General features: G+C 60.0%; 1 pseudogene across 1 annotated transcript in view; it reads right to left on the bottom strand.

The window, feature by feature from the left end:
• The window catches only part of LOC309568859 (heat shock protein 30C-like), a 47737-nt pseudogene extending 47192 nt beyond the window's left edge, over positions 1-545 (bottom strand). Inside the window, exon 1 of the transcript in view lies at positions 3-545. The product of the transcript in view is annotated as a heat shock protein 30C-like (transcript). The remainder of the gene's footprint in view (positions 1-2) is intronic.

Genomic DNA, 545 nt, shown 5'->3' with positions numbered 1-545 from the left:
ATTCTCCGTCTCCCTTTTCTTGTCGGATTTTGCCGCCACGATGAGTCTCCTTCCTTCCGTCCTCACTGTCAGTTCTTCTGGAGAAAACGGACTCACGTCCAGGGAGAGCTCAAAGTTCTCCTTCCCGTCTTTGCCCTCAGGGGGGATTTGTGTTGGGGGGCGGCGGGGTGTCCACTCTGAGCCGCCCTCCCCCTCCTCATGTCGGGGTCATTGGCCAGGAGCTGGTAAGCCTGGTGGAGGCGCTGCATTCTCCTCTCCATGTCGCTGCTCACGCTCAGCATGTCGTCTTCCAGCTGGCGGAGGATGAGGTGTGTGGCGGTCCAGTGGGGGAGCTCGGGCTGGCGGTAGACATACACAGGGCTGTGCGAGGATTGGAGGAGGCTGAGAGGGAACATGTCGCTCTGCTGCTGCTTTTCCTGGAGCTTCTTGTCACAGTTCAGCTGGAGGCCGTCTGCCTGTGTGTCAGCGTCTGCTCTCTGCTGCTGCTGCTCGCTGTACTGCAACCTCTCCCAGCCCGGCTCCTTTTATACTGCCTGAGCCAGGAC

The sequence above is a fragment of the Pelophylax lessonae genome (genome assembly GCF_965119305.1).
Source record: "Pelophylax lessonae genome assembly, chromosome: 12".
Taxonomy (NCBI): domain Eukaryota; kingdom Metazoa; phylum Chordata; class Amphibia; order Anura; family Ranidae; genus Pelophylax; species Pelophylax lessonae.
The sequence above is the reverse complement of the archived record's forward strand: the minus strand, read 5'-3'. Positions and strand labels throughout refer to the sequence as shown.